We start from the raw sequence: 14,204 nt of genomic DNA on the forward strand, positions 1-14,204 counted from the left end.
CTTCAAGGTGGACAGACGGATCAACCCCGTTTCCTACCGGCTGCTGCTTCCTCCTTCCATGCGGGTCCATCCGGTGTTCCACGTCTCGCGTCTCCGCCCGGTTTTGTGTCACATGCCCTGTGCTCCGGCCCCGCCGCCCCCCCGCATGGTTGACGGCGGCCCGGTGTACACGGTTACCCAGTTGTTGGACCACCGCCGTGTTCGTGGTCAGGACCAATACCTTGTTGACTGGGCGGGTTACGGTCCCGAGGAACGTTCCTGGGTCCCCGCCTCTCGCATTGTCGACCGTTCTCTTATACGCGACTTCCGTCGTGACAGGGCAGTCGCTCCGGGCCCGCGGGGTCTCGGGCCTAGAGGGGGGGGCTCTGTCAAGGCTGGCTTGGATGTCACACCATCTACCTCCACTAGGGGCACCCGAGTCAGCCCTAGACTACATCAACGCAATCAGCAATGATCCGTCTCACCTATTGCCATGGCTTCTTAAGGAAGCTTTTGGAGACGGATCATTGCTGATTGGTTTTGGTTATGCCGGTACGTTCTCAGCCCTTTCTCTTGTCTCTGTCTCTTGTTGTATTCTCAAGTTAAAGAATGCAACAAGAGACAGTGCAACAAGAGACAATGCAAACCTGCCCACCTCCTTTCTCTCCCTCTCTCTTGTTCTCTCCTCTTCTCTCTTGTGCTTTTACTTATTTAAGTATTTATCTCCTGCGCCACTCTCTGGCCTATCTCAAGTTTTCCCCAAGCTTTTTACTTCCTATCAGTTTATCTTTTATTTTTGGGAAGTGTTTTGTTTTGTTGCAGCGTTTGCCTGCTGTCAGTCTTTCCCTGACGTCCTTAGTTTTTTTTGCGCGTTGAGTTTTTCCGCGTCTTTTTGTGTTGGAGTTTTTGCCACTGTGTGTGTGTATGCGTTAACTCCGCTTTTACTATTCTCACATATTATTGTGCCAGACCGAGCAGGCACTTGGGTCCGCCTCTCAGTATATTCACGCGGTGGTTACGTCACCATACCCGCCGCGTTACAATTATATCTAAATATCTAGTTAAAACAAAACTAGAGTGCTCAATGAACTAAGTTATTTTTATTTTTTATTTTAACTTTATTTTACCAGGAGTTATAATCACTGTAACTCCCGAATATCATCTGTAGCGTCTTTATGCGTGTGCAAACGATCAAGCCCATTCTTATCCGGGCCGGGTTGACTGTAAAATCTAAAGTGTTTCCAAATGGTTGCTTTCAAAGACCGCGGAGCCGTTTGGACTTCATACTTTAGCGGCGCAACAACAAATACTGTACACTACACAACCCACTGTAGCTTTACTAGCATGCCTGTACATAGTCAAAGCTGTTGCCTTGTTTTGCCTAGCACTACGGTGGCTGAGAAGGCACCCCGAAAAAAAATCGATTAAAAAAAAATGAGAATCAATTCTGAATCGTTCGTTAGAAACGCGATTCGAGCTCGAATCGATTTTGTCCTGCACCCCTAGACATAACTATAAATGACATACGACATAACTCTTTAGGTGATATAATTCTTTAGTTGAAATATTACATAACTTTAAGTGACATATGACATAATATGACATAACTCTGTAAGTGACATGACAATGTTAAGTAACATATGACATAACTCTATAAGTGACATATGACAACTCTTTAGGTGAGAAACCCTGCAGGTGCAGGATGTGTGTACTGATAAACACCACTAGCACAGGTAACACACAACATAAAACATCACTAGCACAGGTAACACACCATAAAACACCACTAGCACATGTAACCCATACCATAAAACACCACTAGCACATGTAACCCACACCATAAAACACCACTAGCACAGCTAACCAACTCCATAAAACACCACTAGCACAGGTAACACACAACATAAAACATCACTAGCACAGGTAACACACCATAAAACACCAATAGCACATGTAACCCATACCATAAAACACCACTAGCACATGTAACCCACACCATAAAACACCACTAGCACAGCTAACCAACTCCATAAAACACCACTAGCACAGGTAACACACACCATAAAACACCACTAGCACATGTAACCCACACCATAAAACACCAATAGCACATGTAACCCACACCATAAAACACCACTAGCACAGGTAACCCACACCATAAAACACCACTAGCACAGGTAACCCACACCATAAAACACCACTAGCACAGGTAACCCACACCATAAAACACCACTAGCACAGGTCACACACACCATAAAACACCACTAGCACATGTAACCCACACCATAAAACACCACCAGCACAGGTAACACACACCATAAAACACCACTAGCACAGGTAACACACCATAAAACACCACTAGCACAGGTAACACACACCATAAAACACCACTAGCACATGTAACCCAGGGTGACCAAACGTCCGTATTTCCCGGGACATGTCCGTATTTCACGTCCTGTCCCGTGCGTCCCGGGATATTTTTTAAAACTGTGGAAATGTCCTGGTTTTTAAATTACGTTAATCGGGCCATTAATTCTACAGGCACTAGGACCCTGAGCACGGCGCTGTATGACACGGAATCCCTGAGCCTCATCAGTTGAGCCTCATCATACTCAACTCAACATCCCCCCCCCCGGCTCGACAACTTACACACAGTGTCCTGGTTTTCCCAAACAAAAATATGGTCACCCTAATGTAACCCACACCATAAAACACCACTAGCACATGTAACTGTTGGGAATTTTCTTCTCCGACCCAGACGGGCCCCAACACCGCCCCGATGAACCGACTGGTTTTTGACTGAGTGGTCCAAGCAAAGTCTTGACAACAAAAGTTCTTTTAAAATGATTTATATAGAATATTAATGAATGCAATATAATAGAAGTATTCGTGGTACAAACTCTTCAGTGCACTGGTGCTAGTTTCCTAGGAATCTACCTAACCCAAGTGGATCTCAGCAGTGTCCAAGCGAAAAGCCTCCCGTGCTGGGCGATGTCCTTTCTTTCATACTCTCTGTCCATAAGTTTCGAATTGTTAAGTTTCGATAACTCCCCAATCCTGGCTGCTCTCCATGGAAATTCACCTGCTCCTCTTCTCCCAGCCTGTGTGTCTGGTTATCTAAAAACTGCTTGCTACACATCCTGCACTGAATAGGCCCCTTCTGTTCTCCTCAAGGCCACTGAGGCCTCCTTACTCCTGCTTTCCCACAGTCTTCCTGAAAAACACTAAATTGACACATCAAGTTATTAGCCTTTAATTTTCTTTTTTCCAACATTCCCCCTTTTAGACCAAAACATTGGTCTAACTCTAGTCTAATACTAAAATCTATCTAGCCCAGTGCACTTATTAAAAGAAAGACAATCATAAAAATCCCTAAATGTGTATACATTCATAGTGTGACTATGTCAGTTAGTACAACGTCTATGTGTTCTTTTATGTGATTGGTGGGTTCTGGATCACTCCCCAGTCGTGGGCCGAGACCTTTCAGACTATTCGGAGATGCCCCCCTTCATCTCCCACGGTCTCGTGACTTGACGTTGTCCCCGAGACCCAGGTCCCGCCTGGTGGGAGATCACCTCGACCCGTTCTATTAATGTGCCCATGTGTCATGCATATTACTTTTAAGCTAGTGAATCAGCTTTCATGTGCTGTTGGTTGTGCTCTAATGTGTGGTGCGTCTTCATTCTTCATCAGTCGCTGTCGCTGCCAATACCTACAAAGCAAGCATAATTAATCAAAAACAACAAGTTTTTCACACAGAATCGTCTTCTTCAGATGATATGTCATCATCATCCTCCACCATCAGTGGCATGGTGTATGGTGGTGGGTTCTTTGCATCCCCCTTCTCAATCGCGGCTGTGATCAACCTTTGGGTGAGAGATCTGATACATGGTATACAACAACATCCACAAATAACAACAATTGCAATGAACACTGCTACTGACATAAACAAGGACATAATCAGTGCCTTCCATTTCCCAAACACCTTCGTGAACCACTCCTCCATGGGGTTACTGATACCTGAGGCCTCCTGCATCTCCTTAGATAAAGCCTTCAGTCCGTCCAGAGCTCTGGTCACCGACCCGTCCGGTGCGGTGTTATTGGGAATGAAGGTACAACAGTTGTCGCCAAACATGAAACATACACCCCCTTTTTCCGCCAGGAGCATATCTAGAGCCATTCTGTTTTGTACGGCCATCAGTGAGGTAGCTCTCAGTTGTTCGCTCAGCCCCTCTATTGCGTCTCTCGTTAGGTTGGTTAATCTCAGCACATTGTAATGGACAAAGTTGATCCTATCTACATTCTTGTTCGGTGTTACTGGAAACAAGGCTGATATAATTGGAATGTTCTCAAAGCCCGTAGCTATTTGATCAACTAGCTTGTATTCATTGGGAACCCCCCGAGGCACTCCTATGGAGTCAATGTATGTTGGTGACCCTATGGACAAATCAAAGGCATCACGCTTCTTTCTCCCTTGGGCTGTAGCAGGCTGCGGTGTGATTTCCCTCAGCCCTATCATTGTTATTGGTGTGATTAGTCTAACCATAGCACAGATTGCTTTAGCTCTTCCTGGTATTAATGCCAACAGAGTGTGTCCTCCGCAGTACCACCAGATCCCTGCCCGGGCTACTCTCCCTATCCCCGGGACCTTCGTTGTGGCGTTGCACCAATCTGGTTCAATTTCTCCCACACTCATGATTGCGTCTTTCTCGGTCAAGTTAAAACATTGGTATTGCCCTGTAAGTTTTACTGGCACGAAAGGAGCGTTACCTCCTTCCAAATTTTTTACATACGGAAAAATACTGTCCAGGCTGGAACAATTTGGGGTCGTAATACTTTTCACCTTAGTTAAATTCAACATACACTGATATCCTACTGGATCTGTTTCAGGATTCAGTGGGGCTGGTGAGGTCATTAACGCGGGTCGGGCCGCTGCACAGGCCACACAACCTTCTAACCCATTTTCTCTACTGTTTTGTTCTAGCCATGACAACCACAAATTCGAGCCGCTGTAACCGGTTGCTAATTCTATTAACTGCTGGGACGATAATTTAGTGAAATCTGTGGTTAGAGTGAACTTATCTGCTGAATCCTCCACCTCTTTTATTTTTGCCTCAGGTTTTGCTGGGCTGAGTGGCTTGGGTTTGGCTAAATAGCTGAGTTTAATTATTCCCCATATGTCACGTCCTGATTGTTCCACCCCCAGGGTGAAGTACAACGGTCTGTTATTACCCCATATCTGCCCATTCCATTTGACAGAAAAAGTTACTGGATTTTGGGACACGTGATAGTCTCGCTGAAACGACACATCGACCCACCATTTGCTCAAAGAGGTCGTGGACGGGTTACCTTTCTTATCTCCTAATGTCGGTTTCCATCTCCCCGAGTACTTTATCACTGACCCCCAACCAGGACACCAGTCTGCACTATAGAAACTCCCCCTTCCATGACAGCCCGCATTAACTTGATTGGTCCAACATATGTACAAATCACATCCTCTGTATGAGGCATTGGCTCCCCCGCAGTCCACTACCTCACATAAGTCAAAAGTCCAGCTCGAGGCTGTACCATCTCTATAACTCAATTCCACACCTCCGTATGTCCGTACACACCGGTCCTTGGACTGTCCTACTGGCCTGGTTCCAGCTCCTCTTGGTTTTCTTACTTTAAAGTCTATTTTCTCTGGTTTGGTCGCGTTTACTAGCGGGTTAGGGCTGTGGATCTCATCGGGCCTCACCTCTTTGCAGGCAGTGTGATTGTCGTCCCACCGACACAAAGTTACGTTCACGTTATTGGGTTGTTTCTGATTTCCTACACTAAATATCACCACCGCTCCTATTATCACCGCGGCTAGAAATGTTCCCCCCCATAGCCAAGTCCATGTTCTCAAAGTTAATCTCCCCACTCTAACGTATTGTTGGTACTGAGCCTCATCTGGACGTCCGACACGTCCCGACAACATGTCTCTTATTTCCCACAATTCCATCCTAGGATGGAAGATGGTGCACCACCACCTTGGTACCGGTTGGTTTAAGTAAAGTTTTAATGATTGGTTTCACAGTCCTCCAGTCTAATCCGTCTAGTCCACAACCCAGCTTCGGTATGGCTAGAGTGTTAATGTTCAATGATATTAACAATGTGGCCAGGTGTTGTATGCTTGAAATCAGATCTCCTAATTCTGGCTTCTCCCTGTAGTATCTTTTGGTCACTAAATGGAATATAATGTGTGTCTGTGTGGTTTGTGTGGCACACTTGCCTATGGGCACCTTGGCTATACCTGTAGTGCCAAACGCTTGTCTGATCTGCAGAGCCACTCCAGCTCCCAGGTTCAGGTCCGCACTCACACAGTGTGCTATAGCCTCACAGTCAGTCTCCAACAGGTCTCCTTCACCTTCCTCCCACCAGTCCTCGGCTGTGATGTATTCTCTGTAAAAAGCTACACTGGGGTCGGTACTCACCACTAACTCCTTCCCTGGGGCTTCTCCTGTCTCCTCCAGGTGTGTCTTGATCTCTCCTGTGGTTCTTGTTGGTTCTTTTGCTGCAACACAGTGTGAAATGTGGTACCAAGTCTTACCTTTGTCTTTCCTCACTTTCACTGAGTGCTCGTTGGCACCTTCGACCTCCCACGGGCCTGTCCACCGTGGCTCGTTCCACTTCCTCTTGTGCACCTTGATCCTTACCCAATCCCCTGGCTTCACCTTCACCTTGGGTGATTCCAGGTCTTCTTCTCCTTTTTCCTGTTGAACAGACTTATTGATTTCACAAAGCAACTTGGTTAATTCTCTCATGTACTCTGACATCTCCTGTTCCTGGATTTCCAAAGCTGGTCCCTCAATCCTTGGTCGAGGGCACCCTGGCATGGGTCGTCCTGTCATGAGCTGGTGTGGTGAGAGATTGTATTCTCCCGTGGGGGTCGCTCTCATGGACATCAACACTAGTGGCAGCGCCTGAACCCAGTCCATGTCTCCTGCTGCGCACACTTTGGCCAGTTTAGTCTTAATGGTCTGGTTGGCTCTTTCCACCAACCCCTGTGACTGTGGGTGGTAGACAGTGCCAAACTTGTGGGTTAGGCCCAGCTTTTGTTCTACTTCTGCCAAGTGTTTGTTATCAAAGTGGGACCCATTGTCACTCCTAATCACTTTTGGTAGGCCGTACCTGGGAATCAACTCATTTTGCAACCATTTTATGACTGATTTTGAATCTTCCTTTTTGGTGGGTATGGCTTCTACCCACTTGGTGAATCTGTCTACCATGACCAGCAGGTACCTGTACCCCCTTACCCTGTTGTCTGGCCCCATGTCTGTGTAATCGATCACAATCTCCTCAAATGGCCCCGCGGGCACTGGGTATCCTCCAATTCTCACCCGGTATGGTTTCTTCACATTGTATGACTGACAGATATCACATTCGCTCACGTATTGCTTCACATGGTCTCTGAGGTATGGATGCCACCATAAACATTCTAATTTGGTCACCATGGCCGACACTCCGGAGTGAGTAGGCCCATGTGCTTCGCATAGTATCAATTTCATCTTCTCTAAGGGCAGAACTACCCTCCCTTCTGGACTCCTCCAGAGTCCTTTAGTGACTGTGGCTCCCCGGTCTATCCACAATTGCTTCTCATAGACCGTGGCTTGTTCTTGGATCTGTGCCAGGTGGCTCTCCGTCAACTCAGGCATGTTATGAGTTTCCAGCAACAACAAGCTCTGTGGGTTGTACCCTCCAGCAGCTTTGGCTGCTCTGTCAGCAGCTTCATTACCTCTAGAAACAAAACTGTCATTACCCTGATGTCCTCTTACCTTTATCACTGCCACTTCTTTGGGTAACATGATAGCTTCACTCAACTCATGTACTGCTCTCAAATGTTTGATTGGCTGTCCTGTGGCGTTAGTGTACCCATTATCCATCCACCTGACTAGTTCATGGTGGATGACCCCGTGCACGTATGCTGAATCTGTGTAAATGTTCACAATCTGACCTGACGCGTGTTCCAGTGCTCTAGTGAGTGCGACCATTTCTGCCAGCTGAGCTGAAGCTGGTTGTGGAACCACTCCTGATTCCACCTCCTCCCACTCTTCCCCACATGCTTGTACCACAGCGTAAGAGGCCTTCAGTTCGTTACCTTGTCTCCAACAACTCCCATCTGAACAGAGTTCCCATGCTCCTGGTTTAGTAATTCTGACCTTGTGCAGTTCTGGTCTGAGCTGAATGTATCTTTCTGTGGCGTCAGCGCAGTCATGTGGTGTCGCATCTTCGGCTACTTCAATGTTATCAGTCAGATTCACAAGTTTTGACGCAGTGTTGTACGTGATGTGTGGCTGTGTGAGTATGGCTTTTATCTTGTTCTGTCGTGCTCTTGACAAAGAAAAGGCTTGTGAGTTTATGAACGCCATTACTCCGTGATTGGTGCTGACTATTAGTGGGTGACACATTACCAAGTGTGCTGTCTTCTCTATCGCTGTGGTGAGTCCTGCCATGTATGTTGTGCATGGTCCTGTTCCTATCACTGGTTGATCTAATTTGGAACTGTGAAAAAAAAAAATGTTCCTTCCTTCACTCTCCCCCTTCTGAAAGAGACAAGCATGAACATGATTGTCTCTTACAGAGACATTTAAATGAAAAGGTTGTGTGTAGTCTGGTGCTGCTAATTCAGTAGCGCTAGCAAGTGCTTGTTTCAGAGTTATGAAATCCCTCTCTGCCTCAACCGTCCAGTCAAGCTCCACCTTCCCGTTACTCAGACCTTTTGACACTGCGAGTTTTCTGAGGCTGTGAGCTAAATCACTGTAGTTAGGTATGTAGTTGCGGCAGTAGCCTGTCAGGCCTAAAAATGACATCATTTGGGACACTGTAGTGGGCTTTGGAAATGACAGTATTGACTGTCTCTGATTTGGAGTCAGGGTGTGACCTTTGTGTGAGATGTTTCTCCCCAGAAAGGTGACCATCGGCCTGGCCACCTGGAGTTTTGACTTGTTCACTTTGTAACCTAATTCAGCTAACAAGGTTAGAATGGTTATGGTGTCTCTAAGGCACTTATCGGGTGAAGTACTAGCTATTAACAAATCGTCCACGAACTGTATTAGTACGGTGTTAGAGTCAATCAAATCATTGTCAGTTAATCTAGACAGATCTTTCAACAGACATTGATTGAAGATGCCTGGTGAGTCTTTGTAGCCTTGAGGTAGCCTGTTGTATGTGTACTGTTGACCTTTAAAGGTAAACGCAAAAATGTCTTTCACATTCTCATCAATTGGTATAGAAAAGAAAGCATTAGCTAAATCTATGCATGAAAAGCTGCAGTGTTCAGTCGTTAGGTTCTGCAAAGATCGATAGGGGTCAGGTACTGGTATGTTCTCAGTTACAGTGACATCATTAATGCGCCTCAAATCATGCACCATACGATACTCATCTTTTCCAGGTTTTTTAACAGGTAGTATGGGCGTGTTCCACGGTGACGTCGTGGGTTTCAGAACTCCAACTTTGATTAAATCTGCAATGGTGTCTGTAATACCTGCCATGGCTTCTGGCTTGATTCGGTACTGTGGCTGATGAACGACTGTTTCTCCTGGCTTTAACCTAATAGGAGCCATGTGGTGTGATGCACATCCTACATCTACCTTTGTCGTGGTCCACAAGTTGGCTGGGACCGTCTCTAGTTGTTCTTTGGCCTGGGGGTGATCCAACAGTGCTCTGCCATGTGTGGCTGTCAGGGGCTGGTTACAGAAGTACGCCAAGTCACTGGTGTCACATGCGACTCTCCAGTACTTACCATCCGACGTACCCTCTACCCCTGGCAGACAGGTTGGGCGAAACTGTTCCTTCATGGCAGTGGCCAGCATGGGGCCCAGCTCACGAGGTTCGTGTCCAGCCGAGACCAACAGCGAGACATGTGGTAGTGAATCCTGCTGGTCCGGGTTTCTCCAGTACGTCATCTGTTCTCCTGTTAACACAACTAGTGCAGCCACACCTTCAGGTCCAACAATCATTGATTCACAAATTATATTTTGTAATTGACCTTCAATGTTATTCCACAGCTGTCCGTAAACCCCATCCTCCCCTCTGATGTAATTAAAAGTGCAGTGTGTGCTGTCTATTGGTGGGGTCATACTCTGAAGTGACATGAACCATGGTTTCCATAAATTAAACGTGTAAAGCAAATTTTTAGCAGTTGCTTGTTCCTCAGGATGTTGTAATGTGGCCCAGTAAATGTGAGCTGGGCCGTCCGCTGCTTGTTGATTAAGTATTCTGAGGCGCTCATCGTGGTTGGTGACAGAGACTGCTAATTTACCTTCACTCGGTGTGCATTCAATAATAGCTGAAAATTGACACAACAAATCTCTACCTAACAAATTAATTGGGCACTGTTCTGAAAACAAAAATGTGTGCTCGACCTGTGGGCCTGAGCCCACTGACACCTTCAAGGGCACAGTCAGTGGCTGCAGTGTAGTTTTTCCCAGAAATCCAGTAGTGGATAGTGACATCTTCGACAAGTAGCCTTTCCACTTCCTGTCTGTTAAGACTGACGTGGTGGCTCCCGTGTCGACTAAGAACTCCACTGGCTCCCCCTCCACCAATAGACATACAACTGGTTCACTGCATGTGGGGGAACTGGACATCGGGCAGCTTCATTGGCCACCAGGTGGCGCTGGCATGTATTGCATGCCAGGAGGCACAACCTGTTGTCCTTGTGTGAGTGCGGGTTTCTGCTGGTAATTTACGTTTTGGGGTTGCTGGTACTGTATTGGCTGTTGATACTGTACTGGTTGTTGCTGCTGATACTGCATTGGTTGCTGGTATGCTGGCTGTTGCTGCATCGGCTGCTGGTACAGCATTGGCTGCTGCTGCTGCGTCATCGGACAATCTCTTGCCCAGTGGCCCATCTGGCCACAACCAAAACAGCCGTTGCTTTGTGTGGTTTGGAAGTTCCCTGCTCTGCCTCCCCTGAATCTACCTTTGGACCTGCCTCTGCCTCGGTATGGGCCTGCCTGGGCGTAGTAACCGGGCTGTTGTGGCACCGCCCAGCTGTTGACCTGTTGTGGCATAACATAAGGTTGCATCATGGGTTGTATGGGTTGCATCACTGGTTGCGCGGGCGGCTCTACGGCCACTACCTGTACAGAAGTGTCTTCCTTTGACACTAATTGCTTTTTAGGCTTTGAATTGTCCCTTTCCCTTAACAATTTAAGTAATGCATCTTTCATCAACTTATCGGTGTTTCCGCCCTTCTCTGCCTCACGCTTCATATGGTGTGTAATTGCAGCTTCCCATTCACTGTCTTCCTTTTGATCCAGCGCGACCACATCTTTTAGTTTCGTTTGCACTCCCTCAGATAAACTCGCCACGACCGCTGCTCTGTACATAGCCCGCACTGGGATTGATTTATCATGCCTAACGCCAGTTTTAGCTTGCCAGATTTCTTTGCACCTATCTAAGTACGACATCGGGTCTTCATCTTCTTTAGGTTTAACCCCTGATAAGGCTGCCGTGTCAAACGTGTCCTGATTCTGCAATCTCAGCTGTCCCCACAAAGCACTTCTTATTCTACCGAACGGAGCCTCATCGGCCAGATGCTCTGTTCCAGCCGCCTTCTCGGCTGTAGACAACATACTTAAAACTCCCATGGCTTTAAACAATGTTCTTATGTCTCCCAAACCCAACATGTCCCCAGCCGTGTACTGTTCAAATTTAGACAAGAAATACTGAATGCCCTTTTTAGGATTGGGTAATTTATCTATCATAGTGTGCAAATCTCTGTGTGTCCACGGAGCGTATGTGTGTGCGTAACTGCTCCCTGGCACTGCCATTATCGGATAATGACCACCAGGGGTCGACATGTTCTTGGCTTTTGATCGCGTGACTACACCGTGCCTGTCATAGTAGGCGGGCACTCTCACCCATTCCTCGGATTCAGTCAGATTAATACATTCATCTCCCACCTCGCTCTCCTCTGAAGAGGGAGTTTTCACTCGTCTGTTCGCCCCACCCTCGTCATTCTCCGCTTCCCATTCTAAATTTTCACCAGTCACAATCAATGTATCTCTACAGTCAGGTGCGCCTCTATTTCTCCTTTTATCATCCGCAGCGCATTTCTTTTGCTGTCTCGCACGCTCTTTTTCCAACTTAGCCTCTTCCTGCCTGATGGCTTTCTCCACGTCACATACCACTTTCTCTGCTCTGTTCAACGTCTGTTCGAACCGGGTGGGGGCACTCAGACTCAAACTCTCATCCATTCGCTGTTCAATTCTTTGCAATGCATTATTTATCTCTGTTTCTCCAGCTTTCTCGCGATCACGGTCTTCGAGCCTCGCTAGTCTACTCTCTATTTTATCCATAGCCACATCACTGACAACCTCCATTACCACTTGTCTCCCCTCATCACATTCACGCTCTCTCACTGATTTTGGACGTGCAGAAGCCCCGTCCACATCAACGTCACTCATTTCACTCACAGACACAGGCGCCATCAGCGCTGCACGCGGACATTGAGGAGCACTGGGTTCACACGCTTTTTCTGCATAGGGAGGGGGCACAGGGAGTTCTGTCTTTTTGGTTTCAACTCGTTCTTTATCATTAATCTTCTGACAAATTTTCCGAAATGTTCTCACATACGACAAATAAGTTTCAGCTTCTTCCAGCTGGATTTTACGCTTTTGCTTAGTTAGGGCTCCGCTAGCCTCTAATCTTTTTTTCTCTTTATTAACCTGTGTGACCCAATGCTTCTCGATGTGCTCCCAATCAACCTGATACACACCACGGTCGTCCGGGTCTGGCCACAACCCTTCGGATCGCATCTTTTCAAAACATTTTTTCACATACATCACTGTGTCAGACCTCATTCTCGGCACAGCACGTTTCTCCATAGTATCAACCAAATAATCCTCCAAACCCTTAATATTATCCATGATATAACTCTGATTTTTAAACTACTTCCAAATTACTTTTGCTTCGATTCAGTAAATTTTAAAACTTTTTCGTTGTACTCACTAGCACTTTAATACCCCCAAATTAATTCAGTAAACTTTATCACTTTATCGTCGTGTTCGCAAGCGCTTTAACTCGCCAGCGCGCACCCCAAGGGCAGACAGACACAAGTTATTATCTCCACACTCCAAACAACTCCAGCTCAACACAGCTCGCGCGAGTTTCACTTCCAGCACTTAAATCGTACGTTTACGGAGCGTCATAAACCAAATTATAATTTCATGCATGAAAAAAATATATAATAATTTTTGTTTTACACTTTAACCTCTTATGAAATGTTTCTCTTGTGCTTGTGTACACAATGATGAACGTCTTTCTTGGGGGCTCATGCAATTTACTCAGGGGTTCAAATGTCCTCTCATAAGAGGCTCATGGATTTATGGGCGTGGGTTTGTAAGTCCCCCAATGAAAGGCTCTCAAGTTTTATTATAGCACGTATGCTCAAACAATTTATACAGGTCTTTATTCAACATAAAACCACACGGTACATGAAAACCAACCCAACACTGCAATTTTGCAAACACGCATACACAGATACAGCTGTAATTTCACCAATCACGCACGCAATTTCAACAAAACACACGGGGGCCCCCCAAAACCGGCTGAGCGCGTCCTCCGGAATTTCTTTGAATATATATTATTCTTGGAATCCCAGGCTACCTACTCATTCTACTCATTCATTTAACCGTGACCGAGCGCGTCCTCCACCGTTCTCTTTTTTTTTTTTTTTTTTAGAACAATAGTTCCCCTTTTTTTTGAACGTGGGCTACCTACTCGTCACCTGAGCGCGTCCTCCACCGTTCTTTTTTAGAACCAAAGTTCTTTTTAAGAACGTGGGCTACCTGCTCTTTCTCTGGGCACGTCCTCCACCGTTCTCTTTTAGAACCAAGGTTCTTTTTAGAACGTGGGCTGCCTACTCTTCAACCGTTTACTGCAGTTTACAGGGCGTCCTCCTCCCGACTTTATGAGTCGTAGGGCAATCCTCCTGTCTATATATCGAGTTTGTAACACGTATACAATTTCAATACTAAATTTACAGAGAGTATTTCGCCTCGACCATTTAGTGACTGAACTTTAATTTAGCCTATGACGTAGTAACATCAGCCAATAGGAGAGAATGGCTCCTTACCTTTTTTCAGACCGCGCGGTTTAGTTCAGTCACCTCACGGACGGATTGACCTCCTCTCTTGTCCTAATTGCAGAATTCGACTCCAGCCAAAAACCATCCTCTGCTACCAATTTGTTGG

The sequence above is a fragment of the Brachyhypopomus gauderio genome, unplaced genomic scaffold (assembly GCF_052324685.1).
Source record: "Brachyhypopomus gauderio isolate BG-103 unplaced genomic scaffold, BGAUD_0.2 sc425, whole genome shotgun sequence".
In the NCBI taxonomy this organism is placed as follows: domain Eukaryota; kingdom Metazoa; phylum Chordata; class Actinopteri; order Gymnotiformes; family Hypopomidae; genus Brachyhypopomus; species Brachyhypopomus gauderio.